A 19,885-nucleotide genomic window follows, 5' to 3' on the forward strand; every position below is an offset into this window, starting at 1 on the left:
ATTCGTATTCTACTCCCCAATACCTTTCATTTAAAATCCATATAGTCCCTATCGGCCCACTTTTGATTTTAAGTGGTGTTTTTGGAGTAATGGGGGAGGGTCCGCTCCCTTTTAATATCAACAAACTAAAAAGCCTTTCCCTCCTTCCTGACTATTTTCGTAATCTACTCCCAAATACCTTTCATTCGAATTCCATATTGTCATTATCGTCCAATAAACATATTTTAGGGGGTTTTGGGGTCGGGGCGGCCCCCTGTTATTTCGATTCAATTTTTAATATGAAATTCGTAGTCTACTCTTGAATACCTTTCATTTGAATCCCATATTCTCCCGATCGGTTCTCTTTTATTTTAGGGTCGTACTTTTAGGGTAAGGGGGAGGGTCCGCCCCCTACAAACAAACAAACAAACACAAATTCATTTATATATATATATATATAAGATAACAAAAAATATTTTTTTTTTTAATTAAAAAAAAAATGGAAATTAATTTTTTTCTTTTTTAATTTTGGAAAAAATATTTTTCTTATAAACACTTTGTTTATACTGAAAAAAGTTTCAATATCATGGTAACTCTGTACATATGTCACAAAATACCATAAAAATACTTCCTTTTTTCTTGCACGTCTTACCATAACCCTCCGTGCACCATTAGCCCTTAAGTGCAGTAAATGTGCTTAAGTCCATATGTCTACTGCTTCTGCTGTTGCAAAGAAAAATGCATTTTCGCTACGGCTTACTTAAGAAAACAACAGGCAAATAATTGTTTGCTCTGCAGGATATTAACAATGCGTATGAATGTCATTTACCAATGCCATATATATCCTTTTCTTCATCTTTCATCCACGAATGTACAAGTCGAGTCGAACCATTGTCACTCAATTTATCAAATCCTTAAATCTTCATTCGTTGAAGCCTTAAGTGCTGTCGCCCGCCGTCCGCCCGTATGTCCTTAAGATGTGAGTAAATACGCATTCGAGTTGACTGTGTAAATATTTATGAAATTTCCTCTCTCCAAAGCATGGAGGAGGAGAACACAACCAGCATAAAGACGATGGAAATCATGCCCAATTGCAAGAAGGAGGGCGATACAAGGTAACCAGTCCTCACAGCGGTGGGGAAATAAATAAATATCTTTTTGGTAAATAAACAGTTTTATCAATAAACGAAGTAATTCGTTTATACTTTTGTTTGTTTATTTATTTTTATTGCCTTGGATTATAAGAGGCTGCCTCAGTTAAAAGATGGTTGGGGAAAATTCAAATTTTAATTATAAACATTGCGATAATATTTACAAACAATATTATATGTAAATTTTCTTTATGGTTGATTGGATATTGAGCAATATTTTAAGATGTATTCGTGCTTTTACACAATTTTATTATTGAGACTTACGAAGTTGTTACTGTGGTATAGAATAAATTGGGCAATATGGAATCGCTGCTAACACTAGACACCCCAATTAAGGTTCCTGATAGTATTTATATAGAAGCTGCTTCTTCATGTAAAAGTAACCTCAAAAAGGAAAATCTAAGTAAGGAATTCTGTGCTACTTACAAAATCCTTAATTGTTTCCATGCCACTCCCCTAAGTTGGTTCATATCTGGTATAGAGTCCCCACCTAAGCGCCGGTATCAGTTAGACGCGAAAGCCGGGTAATGACAAAGGAAATGCTCCAACGTCTCATCATCTTCCCCACATGCCCTACACATGCCATCACTTGCCGCACCGATTTTACATAAGTGAGCTCGTAGTCCCATGTGTCCCGCTATGATACCAATAGCTACTACACCACCTCACGCATTCCGTGATCGCCCGGATCTCCGCCTGCAGGACCGCATTATGGTCAGGCAGTCTAAAGGAGATCTCGGTCCCTGGGTTCTCAGGCTCACGCTGTCCTCTAGCTTTGATTCATTCATGTAACATGATCATCCAGATGTCAATACCAGGACTCCGTCAATCCAAGACTGTGCCGATGGCAGCAGTGTCTCGCCTTCGACTTCGAGGTTCATCTCAGGTATGCGTTCGGAAACCTCATCCCTTCCATCCAGGTTCGATTATACCGTGATGGTATGAGCTGCTCCCATTCTCCCATCGCCTGAAGTCTCATAGCCGCATTGGTTGCCTCACGCTTAATCTGTATGTCAACGGGTCGGATATCTAGAATAGTCTCCAGTGCCCTAGAGGCCGTGGTCCTCATCGCTCCGCTTATGCCAAGACAACATGTTTTCTGAACATGATGTATTATACTTACGTTGCACTTTTCTCCATCGCAGTCCACCAAATAACTGAGGCGTAGGAAACGATTGGTCTAATCACGCTCCCATAGAGCCAGTGGACTATCCTCGGATTCAGGCCCAACTTCGAGTCAATGGCCCGTCTACATAGTGGCCATCTGTGAGACTTCTCAGTGCACTCCTGAATGTGGCACTTCCAATGCAGTTTCACGTCCAAGATCACGCTTAAGTATTTGACCTTGTCAGATATCGAAATCGTTCTATTGAGGAAACGTGGTGAGTCTACGCATTGATAAAATCCTGCAGAGCTCACCTTCGTTTTCTTCGACAGTGAACTAGGTTAACATTGAGACCCCTAGGTCTAGCACAGTCGTATGCTATCTGCAAGACCCTTTCGGCCCTTCAGCATTTGGATCCTTACCTTCAAGAAATATTGTAACACCGTCTGTAGCAGACGCGTTCAAATCCCTCCTCAGTAAGTATCTGTAATATGTTTTTTTTTTATGGTGATCACACATAGGAGTGGTAATAAAATGCCTCCTGTGGCGTGACCTGTACCACTTTCTCCCGGTCCAACCGGTACTGATCTAAGGAATGGGTCAGTGTATCGGTCTCACATTGTTGAAAGCTCCCTCGATGTCAATGCTTACCGTCAATGTGTACGTCTAGGCATCGAAGGATTCTTCTATTTTATGCACATCCTCGTGTAGGGCCATCCGCACCGACCTTCCCTTGACATAGGCATACTATTTGTACTTGAGCAGTTCGCTGGATGTCCCATTCTTTATCATGGTATCCACAATACGCTCCATGGTTAAGGTAAGAAATGACGTAAGGCTTATTGGTCTGTAGGCCGTTGGTGTCGCATAACTTGCCTTGCCGGGCTTGGGTATAAATATCACCCTTGTCTCCCGGCAGACTTTCGGAGTATATGCAAGTTCTAGCAACGCAATGAAAATAACGAGCAGATGGGACGTAACATAGTCAAACTCTTCTGTATTAACAACGGAAATATCCATCCATCAAGTCCGGGTGACTTAAATGAATTGAAGCTCCTCAAGGCATCCTTTGCCATAAATTCTGAAATTATGAGCCTTCGGTCAATCGCTTTATTCCAAGATTCCAATGTCTTCGTGAGTTCCGTCGTATCCTGTAGTGCGGATACGACGTTGCGTTTTCACCAAAAACCTGAACATGTCCTCTGTTGCCTCTGCTCTCACTCCCATTTCGTCTACTAATGCTTCAGTTTAGACATTGACAGTTTGGGTTATCGAGAGAAACTTGTTCATCTTAGCGGCCTCATTAATGCTATCGACCTGTTCGCAGAAAAGCTTTTAGACGCACGTTTTGTCGCTTTGGTAGTACACATCCCAATAAGCGTCCGCTTTTCTACGGCGTGGTTTCTTGTAATTTCTGCGGATCCCTTTTCCCAAAGTTGCGAATCTCCTCGGTCATCCAGAGGTCTCCTTGGTCTGTTGACATTGTCGTCAAAGTCTTCTTTGCTTGGACAATCTAAACTATCTTGACGAAGTCTTCTTCAGATAAGTCTTCCGAATTTTGTCCAGTTGGTTTTCAACTTATCATGGACGGTTATCGCATTCGGCGCCAGCCGTGCTATTCTAAACATAATGTAGCGATGGTCAGAGAAGGAGTGCTCCATGAGGACCCTCCAGCCTCATGCAAAAATTTCAAAAGAAAATTTTTTAGCCGAATTGCTTGGACACTTAAAAAGATATGAAGCATTCAAAGGCATGATTTTTGTAGCTTTTTCCAGAAAATATAGGGTGATTTTTTTGAGGTTAGGATTTTCATGCATTAGTATTTGACAGATCACGTGGGATTTCAGACATGGTGTCAAAGAGAAAGATGCTCAGTATGCTTTGACATTTCATCATGAATAGACTTACTAACGAGCAACGCTTGCAAATCATTGAATTTTATTACCAAAATCAGTGTTCGGTTCGAAATGTGTTCATTCACCGTAACGTTGCGTCCAACAGCATCTTTGAAAAAATACGGTCCAATGATTCCACCAGCGTACAAAACACACCAAACAGTGCATTTTTCGGGATGCATGGGCAGTTCTTGAACGGCTTCTGGTTGCTCTTCACTCCAAATGCGGCAATTTTGCTTATTTACGTAGCCATTCAACCAGAAATGAGCCTCATCGCTGAACAAAATTTGTCAAAATTTGAACACATTTCGAACCGAACACTGATTTTGGTAATAAAATTCAATGATTTGCAAGCGTTGCTCGTTAGTAAGTCTATTCATGTTGAAATGTCAAAGCATACTGAGCATCTTTCTCTTTGACACCATGTCTGAAATCCCACGTGATCTGTCAAATACTAATGCATGAAAATCCTAACCTCAAAAAAATCACCCTATATAAAGTATAGAAAATCGGACAATAAATACGCTTTTTGTTCGCACCCGAACAAAATTTTGTAAGACCGAGGTGATTACCTTTGAAGGCCCACCCATGGACCTTCTAGGGCCCTGAAACTTTGCACATAGTCTGGATAAGACCTTAACTCTAACCATTAGAGTGGGGCGATTTGAACATTTTAAGGGGCCTTTCGCATTTCTGATTCTTGAGTTTATACTTAGCAAAAAAGTCCGCTAGAACATACTTCTATGGTGAAACTTGAGCCTCGAGATTTTTACTTGCACTTTTTTCTCACTTTTCCACATTTTTTTTTTTGGATATTTTGGCCTATACCAGTCAAATCCAGTATCCAGTACAAAAACACAAATGTTAGCCACGACCAGTGAAGAACTCTCTAGTACAATGCAAAAGCATCAGAATGCCGTTTTGGAGTTGTGAAAGAGCAATTTTTTGATAAATTACGCATTTCAGTTTTTCAGTTCTTCATAATCTTAGTATGGGATCAAAAATCTGAATTTCGCTGGTATAGGCCAAAATATCAAAAAAAAAAAAATCTGAGAAAAACTGCAAGTCAAAATCTGGAGGCTCGACTTTTTTAGTAGACGTATGGTCTAGTGGACTTTTTTTGCTCAGTTCAATCCCAAGAAACAGACACGCGAAAGGCCTATTCGTATTTTTTTCCCTTCCATTCTAATCGCCCACCCTTATAACCACAAAAAATTTTGTGAAGACATCTTTATCCTTTCACAAATGGCATACTTATTTCCACAAATTATTTTCCCATCCCACTGTGCGACCCCCGGAATTTTCATCTTGATCCTATATTAGGCCCATTTATTGTCCGATTCCGCTGAAATTTGGAACAGTAAATTGTATTAGATCTCTGAACGTCCGTAGAGAATTTGGTACATATCGGACATATTTCTAGATACCTGCTAACGGTTCCTAAATGCTTCATTCTTTATCTCATTTTGACGAAATGTCCTATCCAAGAATGTGGGAATCCAAATTTCTGCCCGACCAAAATAATTTCATATATCTTCCTTTTTCTTCATATGTTCTGTTATATGGACTGCTATACGTTCTACACAATTGCTTTCAGATATGTCATTTGCGCATTTTTGAAAGTTGTGTCTCTATCCTTGTGTAAACGACAGGCTTTAAATACTAGTCCGGGTCGAATTCCTATTGTTACTTTCACGATGCTCTAAAAGTGTCGTTCGAGTTAAAATAAATTATCAATATCACTTACGTTAGAACTTTACTGATAGTCTCTTTAGTACTTTATATCCAGTTTGACAATTCTTACCTGAAAACAAGAATAGAAAAATAAAATTAGTAAACTGCAGACCTCAAAAATCAACTCCTTGCTGTTAGCATGTACACTTTTTGCAATAAAGGAAATATTTTAAGAAATAAAGGAAACCCGCCCAAAATCCCTGCAACTTTGCTATTACAACAAAATTTTCCAATTACACCAATGTGACATAAAAGTTATGCTCCGATTCAAAGTGTAAATGTCAAAAATAAATATATAACCATTGCAACCATACAAACTTTTTCTTTCATTTTCACACATTCATATAAATCATTTCATCAAAAAAAAAAAGAAAATGACACACGAATATTGTGGAGAAAACTAAATTAATTTCGTTTCAAAAACAGCATGAATTCTGTCTGAAAATAACCCAAGACATAAAGCAGACAGCAAAAAGAAGGGTGGTTCAAATTTATTACTTTACGTAGTAATAAAACTTTGCTTAGAATGTCTATAAATGCGAAAAAAATACGCAAACGATGGTGCAGGGAAAACCAAGCAAATAAACTGCTTCGCATAAGGCATCATCATACCACAAGGCGTTAAAGTCCGTGCGTCCATCCACACTTGTAATTGTCAATTGCAGACTCAAAGTCCCTTGACTAAGAGGGGAATTGAAAAAGGGAAGTAGGAAACAAAAACTTTAATTTGTACAATACCTTGAATAATGCCAGAGGGTTCCATTCATGTTTTCTCAAGTGTGAAGTTTGTGTAAAAATTTTTTTCATTAGCAGAGGCAATAGGTATGTCCTCATCTATTGTCTTCCTTAAGGTTGAAAATATGTTAGAAAGGGGGTGGGGATGGGGGAGTTATAAAGGCTTTGCCTGTATAGGGTTACATATTGACCCCTCATGAGTTTTGGTGGCGGGGTTGCCTGACCCTTCACACTTTACATGGGGATTACTTTGCTTTATCTTACTGTTCCCCTAATGACAGTAACAGATACAAGTCATCGATACTTTGTACATTTCGTATGTATCTCTTACTTTTAATTATGCCTCACATTCAAATCGATTTTGTTTGAATTTTATGCTTTCGGCAAAGTCCATTAAATTTAATACGGGTATTATTATTTGAAGACCATTTCAATATTAAATGAAGAAAAAATGGCTACATTTCAAGGCAACATGCATCGATAAATTGGCAATGCCAAAGTGGGGTTGTTTTGGCTTCTTATTTTGCTGCCACTTGAATTTGGAAGAATATATTATCGTTTTTATACCCTACACCACTACTGTCGTACAGGGTATTATAACTAAGTGAATTATTTAGTTTGTAACATCCAAAAGGAAGAGAGATGGACCCATTGATAAGTATACCGATCGACTCAGAATCAATTTCTGATTCAATTTAGCTATGTCCGTCTGTCTGTTTGTCCGTCTGTCTGTCTGTCTATCCGTCTTCCCATGTTAGTTTGTGTACATACTACAGGTCGCAATTTTCATCCGATCGTCTTCAAATTTGGAATGGGGTTGTTTTTCAGCCAAGACGAAGCCTATTGAAATTGGAAAAAATCAGTTCAGATTTGGATATAGCTCCCATATATACATTCGTCCGATTTGCAGTAATACTGCAATAAAATGGTCATTAGTTAACAGATTTTCTCGAAATTTTGCAGGAAGGATTTTCTTATGACAGCCGATATTACAGGTGAATTTCATAGAAATCGGTTCAGATTTGGATATAGCTCCCACATATATGTTCGTCCGATTTGCAGTAATACTGCAATAAAATGGTCATTTGTTCAACGATTTTCTCGAAATTTGGCAGGAAGGATTTTCTAATGACTCTCGACATTACAGGTGAATTTCATAGAAATCGGTTCAGTATTTGTTATAGCTCCCATATATATGATCGTCCGATTTGCAGTAATACTGCAATAAAATGGTCATTTGTTAACCGATTTTCTCGAAATTCGGCAGGAAGGATTTTCTTATGACTGCCGACATTACTGGTGAATTTCATGGAAATCGGTTCAGATTTGGATATAGCTGTTCGTCAGATTTGCAGTAATACTGCAAAAAAATGGTTATTTGTTAACCGATTTTCTCGAAATTTGGCAGGAAGGATTTTCTTATGACTACAGGTGAATTTCATAGAAATCGGTAAAGATTTGGATATATTTCCCATATATATGTTCGTCCGATTTGCGGTAATATTGCAATAAAATGGTCATTTGTTAACCGATTTTCTTGAAATTGGGCAGGAAGGATTTTCTAATGACTCTAGTCTGGTGAATTTCATAGGAATCGGTTCAGTATTAGTTATAGCTCCTATATATATGTTCGTCAGATTTTGGGTAATTTGCCATAATGTTGTCATTTGTCAACCGTAGTTATAACAATTTTGACATATTTTTGTTCGCCGAGGGCCAAAATGGTTCAGAATTGGATATAGCTCCCACATTGTACTTATAGGGTAAGTCTAGGGTATTATACAGTCGGCACCGCCCGACTTTTGCCCTTCCTTACTGGTTCTTTTATGTGGGTTACAACAAATGCTGTTCAACACACATTATGCCATAATGATGGAGTACTGCGTCTTATTGGTTTGAATGTAGCGTGGTTGGAGGAGGGCGCAGCAGCGTGGGGCAGAAGGCCTAACGTTTACTTAGGTCATAAATCATGACTACCGATTTCTTGGAATTTTCCGAATTGAATTACTTCAAACTTTTATTTGGGTATAATTAAAATTTATTTCTGGTCATTTCTTTTCAATGGCCCTCACAGACGACAGACACATTACTTTAAGTATGTCTTTTATATTATTTGAAATTTTGCCATTTTTTTAAATGAGCTCCACAAAAGAAAGATAAACATGAAGAATAAGAAGATTTGAATGAGAATCCTCAATTGATTGATTGACGGAGAGTAATTTCTTTAGAAAAGGTTCATGACAGGTACAATTGAAAGACAGTTAAATTATGTCTACATCTACAACCCCCAATCAAAGGAAATGATTTTTTTGCCAAAACTTAACAACTTTAAGAAAATTTTGTCAAATATTTTTTCTAGGAAATTATGACAGAATTTTATTTATTTAGAAATTCAGCTCAAAAATGTCTTATCTAAGTCACTTGGCCCGGAAAAAAATATCAGCATTGTGCTCTTCTCTCACATACCATTTATTTAAACTCCATATTGCCATTGGTTTAAGGGGTTTATATAGCATGAGGCCTCCCCCAAACTCTTGGCCCCTAAAATTTTTTATCAAATTAGTTTTCTAATCTAAAATTCCTTTTATTTGAGCCACATATGGGCATGGTCTGTAAATTTTTACCCTTTGGGGGTTTTTTTAGGGAAGGGACGGCCCCACATTTGGATATCCCAAATTTGTGCATTAAATTCGTATTATACTCCAAATACCTTTATATGAGCCCCATAATGCGATGGTCAGTAAATAATTGAGGTTTGTGTGGTATTTTAGGAAAGGGATAGAACCTCAGAAAATTGATCCGAAAAATTGGGTATCAATTTCGTGCTTTACACCCAAATACCTTTTATTTGAGCTCCATATTGCCGTGGTCTGAAAATTTTTTATGTCCGATTTAGGGGTGTTTGGGGGGTGGGACGGGCCCCCTAACACTTAGCCTTGAAAACCTAAAGGGTGATTTTTTTGAGGTTAGGATTTTCATGCATTAGTATTTGACAGATCACGTGGGATTTCAGACATGGTGTCAAAGAGAAAGATGCTCAGTATGCTTTGACATTTCATCATGAATAGACTTACTAACGAGCAACGCTTGCAAATCATTGAATTTTATTACCAAAATCAGTGTTCGGTTCGAAATGTGTTCATACACCGTTCAGCGATGAGGCTCATTTCTGGTTGAATGGCTACGTAAATAAGCAAAATTGTCGCATTTGGAGTGAAGAGCAACCAGAAGCCGTTCAAGAACTGCCCATGCATCCCGAAAAATGCACTGTTTGGTGTGGTTTGTACGCTGGTGGAATCATTGGACCGTATTTTTTCAAAGATGCTGTTGGACGCAACGTTACGGTGAATGAACACATTTCGAACCGAACACTGATTTTGGTAATAAAATTCAATGATTTGCAAGCGTTGCTCGTTAGTAAGTCGATTCATGATGAAATGTCAAAGCATACTGAGCATCTTTCTCTTTGACACCATGTCTGAAATCCCACGTGATCTGTCAAATACTAATGCATGAAAATCCTAACCTCAAAAAAATCACCCTTTATCAGCATCGTGGTTTACTATCAAGTACCACTTATTTAAACCCTATATTGGCATTGGCTTATTAGATGAGGCGTCCCCCAACCACTTAGTTCCCCATATTGCCATGGCCAATAAATATGTCCTTTCATTTTCATTTGAGTCAAATATTGGTCGGTAAATAGGTACGATTTTAGGTGTTTGGGGAGTTGGTGGTCCCCAAACACTTAGCCCTGAAAAAATATTAGCATCGTGTTCCAATCTCAAATACAATTTGTAGAAACCCCATATAGGCATTGGTTTAAGGGGAGTATATGGGATGAGACGTTCCCTAAACACTTCACCCCAAAAAAATAAATCAAATTAGTTTTCTAATCCGAAATACCTTTGAGCCCTTTATTGCAATAATCAGCAAATATGACCGGTTTGGAGGGTGGGCCCTAAAAACTATTAACATCGTGCTCCACCCTCTTTGAGCCCCAAATTGTCATGGTGAGCAAATACGTTCTTATTGGGGGGTTGATATGGGGGTGGAACGTCCCCTGGACAGATGCGTCCCCGAATGCTGATATCAGATTCGTACTCCACTCCCAAATACCTTTGAGCCCCATATTTCCGTAATCGGAAACATGTCTGGTTTGGGGGGTTTTTTGGGGTTGGAGAGGCCACTAAGTGACATGGCCTTGAAAATATATATAAGATTCGTATTCTACTCTAAAACACCTTTTAGTTGAGCCCCATATTGCTATGGTCTTTAAATTTGTTCTCATTGGGGGGTGCGTTGGGGGAGGAGCAGCCATATAGACATTTTTACCGAATGTTGATATCAGATTCGTGCTCTACTGCCAAAGACCTTTCATTTGAGCCACATATTGCTATGGTCGGTAAATTTGTCCTCTTTGGGGGTTGTTTTGAGGAAGGGGCGCCCCCCAAACTCTTGGTTTCACATTAATGTGAATGAATACCAGATTCATATCCTACTCTCAAATACCTTTTATTTGAGGACCTCAGAAACTTGATCCCGAAATTAAATATCAATTTCGTGCTGTATTCCCAAATACCTTTAATTTGAGCCCCATATTGCCCAGAGCTGCGGAGTCTAGCACACGACTCCGACCCCGGCTCGGAGGCTAAGTCGGAGTCGGAATATTAAGCCTGAGTCGGAGAGTGGTTCGGAGACGGGGCAAGCGTGCCCAACTCCAAACCAAACTCCGGCTCAATAGTCCGACTACGGCCAAAAAACCTGGACACCGGTCGACTCCGCAGCCCTGATATTGCCATGGTCGGTAAATATGTCCGATTTAGGGGTGTTTTGGAGGTGGAGGTACTTGAATCCAAATGTGAATATCAGATTAGCTCTCCACTCTTCAAAACCTTTCATTTGAGTCCCATTTGTCGTGATTGGTCTGTAATTATATCTGGTATGTTTGGAGGGGTGGGGCGGCACCCCTAGGTACTCCTCCCGTTTAAGGTTACTAAAGGAGAGCACACAAAATTACGCTTAAATCGCCCCACACATCTCCGAGATTTGGCGTTTCTAAAAATTAGGTCAAGGGGGAGGGTCCGACCACCTTCAAATATCAAAGGGGTGGTATTTATACCCAAGACCCACAAGGCAAGTTATGTGACACTAAGGATTTACAGATGTATAAGCCCTACGTCCGCTAAACTCCACGTATAGTGGATAACATGATAAAGAGTAGTATATCTAGTAAACTCAAACATAATTAGCATGCATATGTCAAAGGAAGGTCGGTGGAGACTGCCCTGCACGAGGTTGTGGATAAAATAGAAGAATACTTCGATGCCAAGACGTACATCTTGGCGGTATGCATTAACAACGAGGACTTTTAACAATGTTCGGACCGACACACCGATCCAATCCAATCATAGAGACTGAATAAACCATATGCTAAGGAACAGTTGGATAAATTGTGGGTCTCATGACATAAATATAAGGATAAGGTGGCACAAGGCAGTCCACCAAATAGGGGATGACCGCAATAAATAACCTATTACGGATGCTGATTGAGGAGAGATTTGAACCTGTTTGCTATGCAGACCATGTAATGATAATTCTATGAGGTAAGGATCCGAATCAGTTATGATGAAGTGGCTGAAGAGTCTTGCAGTTGACATTCGATTGGGCCAGACCTAATGGTCTCAATGTTAACACAGAGAAGACTGAAATCTGCCTGTTCATGAGGAAGACGAATATGGGACTAATTTGACACACCACGTTTCCATAACAAAGAGACTTCGATATGCGACAAGTAATCTTGGACAGAAAACTAAATTGGAAGTGTCACACTCGGGAGCGTTCCGAGAAGGCTCACAAGTGTTGGGCACTATGGGGCTTGAATCCGAAGACTGGCTCTACAGGTACATAATTAGACTAATACTTATTTACGCCTCAGTAGTTTGGTGAAATGCGATTTAAAAACAAGTACAACGTATGGATAATACAACAGGTTCAGAGAACATATTGTCTTGGCATAGGCGGAGCGATGAGGACCACGCCCACGAGGGCACTGGAGACTATTCTACATATCCGACCCATGGACATACAGACTAAGTCTGAGGCAGCCACTGCTGCTATGAGACTTAAGGCGATGGGAGAAGGGACAGAGAACAGGAGCAGATCATACCATCACGGAATAATCCAGTGTACGATAAGAAATCTGGAAGCAATGGAAGAGTTCTTGGAGATGTCTTGGGTTGACAGAACCCTTGTATTGCCATCTGGAAGATCATGCTACAACAGATGACTCAAAGCTAGAGAACGGAGTGGACTTGGGGGTCTACATTGAGAACCCTGGGATTGAGATCTGGTTTAGACTGCCTTACCATAATACGGGTGGAGATTCGGGCGATCACGAAATGCGTGCGTTGGTGTGGTATTAACGCGAGAACGTCGCGACAGTAAACTGGCCATAAGGCCGGTAACAACCAGGAAAGTAAAGTCACGAATAGTCGTGGAGTGTAAGAAGGAGTTTAGCGCCTTCTCTGAGGATACGAGATCCACATCGTTGGGGTGCCGGGCCATAAAGAAGTAAGCAGACGAATGGCAGTGAAGGCCAGAAGACTACCGTCAATAAATTTGGTTAACCCGAAGCCTTTCGGGTCGATGCAGTCCGAGTTAAGGGAGTGGGCTACGAACCCGCAGGTAACACCGTGGAACAGCGAAACGTTCGGTAGGACGACGAAAATCCTATCGGGGGATCCAAATCGTGAGAAGATGAGGCTATTACCGAAAGGGAGTAAGAAGGAGGTCAGTATAGCTATTGGTATCATGACGGGACACATAGGACTACGAGCTCATTTATGTAAAATCGGTGCGGCAAGTGATAACATGTGTAGGACATGCGAGGAAGATGATGTTGGAGCACTTCCTTTGTCATTGCCCGGCTTTCGCGTCTAACAGATACCGGCACTTATGTGGGGACACTATACCAGACATGAACTGACTAAGAGAATTGGCATGGACAATAATTAAGGATTTTGTAAGTAGCACGGAATTCCTAACTTAAATTTTCTTTTTCAAGGTTACTTTTATTTGTATTTAGAGCGCACAAGAAGCCGATTACTGGATTATGTGTTTGCCCATAGTGGCAAGGCATAATATCTACACCCTCTTTTCAACCTTAACTAACCAAAGGATAATACTACATATCCGACCCATGGACATACAGATTAAATCTGAGGCAGACACTGCGGCTATGAGACTTAAGGCGATGGGAGAAAGGACAGAGCATAGCAGCAGGTTTCCGATCGGATACCTGAAACGGCACTTGAGGTGGAGTGCAGGCACTGCTGCCAGCGTGACAGTCTTGGATTGAACCAAGTACTGACATCTGGAAGAACCCTAGTACTGACATCTGAAAGATCATGTTACACAGATGGATCAAAGCTAGAGGACAGATTGGGCTTGGGGATCTACACTGAGAACATTGGGACTGAGATCTGTTTTAGGCTGCCTTACCATAATACGGTCCTGTAGGCGGAGATTCGGGCTATCTGGGAATGCGTGAGTTCGTATGGTGTTAACGCGAGGACGTCGAGTGTGAACATCTTTACAGACAGTCAAATTTTGTCAAAATTTTATTCCAAAGGGAAATTTTGTCAAAATTTCTTTTTTGTAGGTAATTTTGTCATAATTTCATTTCTATAGAAAATGTAGGACATGCGAGGAAGATGATGTTGGAGCACTTCCTTTGTCATTGCCCGGCTTTCGCGTCTAACAGATACCGGCACTTATGTGGGGACACTATACCAGACATGAACTGACTAAGAGAATTGGCATGGACAATAATTAAGGATTTTGTACGTAGCACGGAATTCCTAACTTAAATTTTCTTTTTCAAGGTTACTTTTATTTGTATTTAGAGCGCACAAGAAGCCGATTACTGGATTATGTGTTTGCCCATAGTGGCAAGGCATAATATCTACACCCTCTTTTCAACCTTAACTAACCAAGGATAATACTACATATCCGACCCATGGACATACAGATTAAATCTGAGGCAGACACTGCGGCTATGAGACTTAAGGCGATGGGAGAAAGGACAGAGCATAGCAGCAGGTTTCCGATCGGATACCTGAAACGGCACTTGAGGTGGAGTGCAGGCACTGCTGCCAGCGTGACAGTCTTGGATTGAACCAAGTACTGACATCTGGAAGAACCCTAGTACTGACATCTGAAAGATCATGTTACACAGATGGATCAAAGCTAGAGGACAGATTGGGCTTGGGGATCTACACTGAGAACATTGGGACTGAGATCTGTTTTAGGCTGCCTTACCATAATACGGTCCTGTAGGCGGAGATTCGGGCTATCTGGGAATGCGTGAGTTCGTATGGTGTTAACGCGAGGACGTCGAGTGTGAACATCTTTACAGACAGTCAAATTTTGTCAAAATTTTATTCCAAAGGGAAATTTTGTCAAAATTTCTTTTTTGTAGGTAATTTTGTCATAATTTCATTTCTATAGAAAATTTTGTCAAATTTCATTTCTATAGGAAATTTTTTCAAAATGTCATTTCTATAGGAAATTTTTTAAAAATGTCATTTCTATAGGAAATTTTTTAAAAATGTCATTTCTCTGGAAAATTTTGAGAACATTAAAATTTCATTTCTATAGGAAATGTCCAAATTCCATTTCTAAAGGAAATTTTGTCAAAGATTCATTTCTTTAGGAAATTTTGTCAAAATTTCATTTCATTTGACTTCCATGGGAAATTTTGAGACAATTTGCTTTCTATGGAAAATTTTGTGCAAATGGGAAATTTTATAAAATTTCCCTCCCATGAGAAATAGGGCAAAAATTTTGTTTTTCATGGACAAAATTTTGTTAACATTTCATTTCTCATAGAAATTTTGTAAAAACTTAACAATTCCATTCCTCACAAACTCAGTCCCCAACCTGTTAGCTTTAAAATTCCAATTTTTCACCCTAATCTTATGTAGTAGTTTGCCCATTAAAGTTGCATTTTCCTAACAACTTCCCCATTAAAGACTGCCAACACACACGCTCACTAATCCTCTCGAAGGTCAATGTCTGGCCAAACAGACAAAATCTTTAGTTTGTAATCTATGTAAATTAGGAAATCGTTAAATTGTTTTTTGTTGTTTATCTTTGTGATTTCAGGGCGTTGTGAGGGGGTTGGGGTGGGGGAAACACCAAACAGCAGGGGCTTCATAGGAAACAAAAGCAACAATGAAATTGTTAGGAAAAGTGTCAGTTTCACCAAAGCCAATGAGAGATTAGCACGTAAATGCAACACGCACGGAAAGGTTAAACCATACAAATAGAAGCAGCACTCACACCCCACTGCCAACTTTACACCCAAATACACACCCCTTTCGCAGAGGGCACACAAACTACTGGCCATGTAAAAGCCAAGCTAATTAAAAAGTAACATATTCCAATCTCATCTGTTGTTGGATTTCAAAGAAAAATTCACAAAATACCAAAAAAAAAACAGTAAACACATGAAATAACAAACTCAGCAATCTGTAAAATTAAAAGGAAATCCAGGGAAATTGTTTTTCTTTTATGCTGATGCTACTACAGATGCACCATGCCGAAAACCAAGGCAACATGAAGACCAACCCTGCCATATAAAGCTTTGTGCCTAATAAATTATTAAGAGAATGGTGTTCCAAATGGATAGTCTAGATGTGTGTGTGTGCGATAGGAATAAAGGAGGGACTGAACAGTGTTACCAAAATCAAAGTTTAAACTGAAATTTGGACAAAATTTGCCACAGTAACGTATTTTTGACAAAATTTCATATAGAAATGAAATTTTGACAAAATTTTCTGCAGAAATGAAATTTTGACAAAATGTTTTATAGAAATGAAATTTTGACAAAATTTTCTATAGAAGTGAAATTGTGTCATAATTTCCCATAGAAATGGAATTTTGACAAAATTTCCCGTAGGATGAAATTTTGACAACATTTTCCATAGAAGTGAAATTCTGACAAAATTTCCCATAGAAATGAAATTTTGACAAAATTTTCTATAGAAGTGAAATTTTGACAAAATTTCCCACAGAAATGCAATTTTGACAAAATTTTCTATGGAAATGAAATTTTGACAAAATTTTTTATAGAAATGAAATTGTGTCATATTTTCCCATAGAAATTAAATTTTAGCAAAATTTCCTATAGAAATGAAATTTTGACAAAATTTCCCATAAAAATGAAATTTTGACAAAATTTCCTATAGAAATGAAATTTTGACAAAATTTCCCATAGAAATGAAATTTTGACAAAATTTCCCATAGAAATGAAATTTTGATAAAATTCCCATAGAAATGAAATTTTTACAAAATTTCCTATAGAAATGAAATTTCGATAAAATTTCCTATAGAAATGAAATTTCGACAAAATTTCCTATAGAAATGAAATTTTGACAAAATTTCCTATAGAAATGAAATTTTGACAAAATTTTCTATAGAATTTAAAATTTGACAAAATTTCCTATAAAAATGAAATTGTGACAAAATTTTCCATAAAATGAAATTTTGACAAAATTTTCTATAGAATTTAAATTTTGACAAAATTTTGTACAGAATTTCAATTTTGACAAAATTTCCCATAGAATTTAAATTTTGACAAAATTTCCCAAAGAAATGAAATTTTGACAAAATTTCCTATAGAAATGAAATTTTGACGAAATCTGCTATGGAAACGAAATTTTGACAAAATTTTCTATGGAAATGAAATTTTGACAAAATTTCCAATTGAAATGAAATTGTGTCATAATTTCCCATAGAAATTAAATTTTAACAAAATTTCCCATAGAAATGAAATTTTGACAAAATTTCCCATAGAAATGAAATTTTGACAAAATTTTCTATGGAAATGAAATTTTGACAAAATTTTCTATAGAAATGAAATTGTGTCATAATTTCCCATAGAAATTAAATTTTAACAAAATTTCCAACAGAAATGAAATTTTGACAAAATTTCCCATAGAAATGAAATATTGACAAAATTTCCTATAAAAATGAAAATTTGACAAAATTTTTTATAGAAATGAAATTTTGACAAAATTTCCTATAGAAATGAAATTGTGACAAAATTTTCCATAAAATGAAATTTTGACAAAATCTCCAATAGAATTAAAATTTTGACAAAATTTTCTATAGAAAAGACGTTTCGACAAAATTTCCCATATAACTGAAATTTTTACAAAATGTCCCATAAAAATGAAATTTTGGCAATATATCCCATAAAAAGGAAAAAATTTCCTATTGAAATGAAATTTTTAAAAAATTTCCATAGAAATGAAATTTTGACAAAATTTCCCCTAGAAATGAAATTTCGACAAAATTTCCCATAGAAATGAAATTTTGACAAAATTTCCCATAGAAATAAAATTTTGACAAAATCTCCCATAAAAATAAAATTTTGACAAAATCTCCCATAAAAATGAAATTTTGACAAAATTTCCCATAAAAATGAAAATTTTACAAAATTTCCCATAGAAATTAAAGTTTGATAAAATTTCCCATAGATTTTAAAGTTTGACAAAATTTCCATAAAAATTAAATTTGTACAAAATTTTCTACATCACAAAAATTTTGTTTTCTAAACCGGTAACACTATTCTCAACACGGAAGAGCTTGCGTTGAAGGGTAGAGGTTTTACTTCGTTTCGACTAACTCATTACCTTTATGTCTACCTATTCGTTTAGGGGGAAACATCTCTGCAACGCAATGTGTTTGCAATGAAACTTGATGCCCAACATAGACCAATGAACGAATGGAAAGATGGACGGATGAAAGACTAAAAACCCAACACGTGACTCATGTGTTTTCGTTTTTCGCCTTTAGCAGAAGAAAAAACACGCACAAATCCATTGGGTGTTAATGGTACCATGGTGTTGATGGCCCATCGCCGTTCCTTGTCGTAGCATGGAATGCGTTGTACGTGTTTTTTGGTGAAAGTATTTCACTTTTCACTGCAATCTCGGCTAGCCGTTATAAGTGACTTGGTTTTTTTTCTCATTTTTTTGGTTAATGTTATGCTCTTTTGTTTGATGCCTTTGAGGATTTTGTTTGCTTGGTTTTTCCCCTCGGTGTTTTTGGTGCGGCTATCATAATAATTCTGATTTAGATTTTCATGGTACATCAATTCATTTTGTCACACCTTGTCAGTTGCCATGAAATCAGTGTTCAACTTCTTGATTGGTTTATTAGTAATAATTCATTCCGTTTTTATGTTTCTCTATTCATATCTGACTCGTTTCACTTTGGTCATGGACCAAATTTAAGTGAGTTTTGAGTTTATGGGGTGTTCTTTGGGTGAATTATGTCCATTTTTGTTATAGGCATTAATTTTTCATACAAACCTAAGATATGTTAATCGAAAGCAATGAAAATATACTCTGCATTTCATGGCTCTATATATAAACCACTCACTTTGGCAATAAGGGGAAATGAGAGGAAGAATTCAGCGGAATCAGTCTGTATTAATGGGGGGAAATATAGAAGATTCCTACAAATACGAGTGACATGAAAATTAAATATTTTATGGGGTAAGCCGAAATATGCATCGAGCAAATATTTTATGCAGGAATTTTTGTAGAACGTTTCCGATAAATGGGAAAAATGGACATTAATTTTAAAGATTTGTATTAAGTTCATAGGTATCATTTTGTGGACTTTCAATATAGGATTTTTCCTTAACTAACAGGAAGGAGTGATATATATGGCAGATAAAAAATGCGTTTTTAGAACTATGCCAACATATTGGAACATATAAATCTAGCCTTTGCAAGAGTATCCCCCATTATACAAACATTTTCCGATAATATAAATTTTCCATAATAAACAAAATTCTTGAAAAATTACCGTTGTGGCCATTGATTCCCAAGAAGAACGTTCTATTGCTTTGCCAAATCTTCTTTAGCTAATCTTCCACTAAAGGTTTTACCCTTAAAAAATGTCGCCGGCAACCATTTGTTTTAATTCAAATCCAATAGTTCTAGTTAACAAATTGCTTTCTTTTTAATCTTCGAAATTAATTGCATCCGCTAATCGTTTACCACAAATTTTAATGCAATTAAATTGAACCCTTATCCCAGCAAATAGCGCCCCCACCGCTTCTTGTGGCAATTTGCTGCTGTGCAGAAGTGTTCCAACTCTCACCATTGCCACAATGGCGATGGCGGTGACTATAACGGCGCACTAACCCCCACACCCCACATGGGTAAGAGCAACCTAATTTCATTTAGCCATAGGAGGTTGAATTC

The 19,885-nt window shown here is 37.8% G+C and overlaps 1 protein-coding gene and 1 long non-coding RNA gene across 3 annotated transcripts in view; one reads left to right on the plus strand and one right to left on the minus strand.

Moving 5' to 3' along the window:
• LOC106091912 (tyrosine-protein phosphatase 10D) overlaps positions 1-19,885 on the minus strand; it is a 457,577-nt gene that overhangs the window by 324,587 nt on the left and 113,105 nt on the right. The window lies entirely within an intron of this gene.
• LOC106089466 (uncharacterized) lies at positions 607-1,183 on the plus strand. The gene is made up of 2 exons (XR_001221612.2): positions 607-958; positions 1,020-1,183. It is a non-coding gene; the product is annotated as an uncharacterized LOC106089466 (long non-coding RNA).

Source organism: Stomoxys calcitrans, chromosome 4 (assembly GCF_963082655.1).
Source record: "Stomoxys calcitrans chromosome 4, idStoCalc2.1, whole genome shotgun sequence".
Classification (NCBI taxonomy): Eukaryota; Metazoa; Arthropoda; class Insecta; order Diptera; family Muscidae; genus Stomoxys; species Stomoxys calcitrans.